Here is a 371-nt window from a genome sequence, read left to right on the forward strand (position 1 = left end):
AGAGAGAGAGAGAGAGAGAGAGAGAGAGAGAGAGAGAGAGAGAGAGAATGAATGAGAATGTTCTGCTTCTCAGATTTACAGTTCACATCTTGAAGCCCAAGGGCAAAAGGGGAGAGTAGGCACAAATTCATTCTACACATTTGGGGACTAACCTTGGTGGCGCTTTGAAATGAGCAAACTCCTCAAGGTTTGCACACGCTGGCCCATGCACAGGCCCCCCTCAATCCTCCCCCAAATTCCTGCCCTCCCCCAACCCCAACTTCCCTCTGACTTCCCCGCCCTCTAGTCAGGGTGTCAGTCCGGCCCCTTTAAAGACATTCCTGAGGGCGTGGTTTCGGTGACGTCAGCTCAGGGCATGAATGAACAGGAGC

The sequence above is a fragment of the Mus pahari genome, chromosome 6, assembly GCF_900095145.1.
Source record: "Mus pahari chromosome 6, PAHARI_EIJ_v1.1, whole genome shotgun sequence".
Classification (NCBI taxonomy): Eukaryota; Metazoa; Chordata; class Mammalia; order Rodentia; family Muridae; genus Mus; species Mus pahari.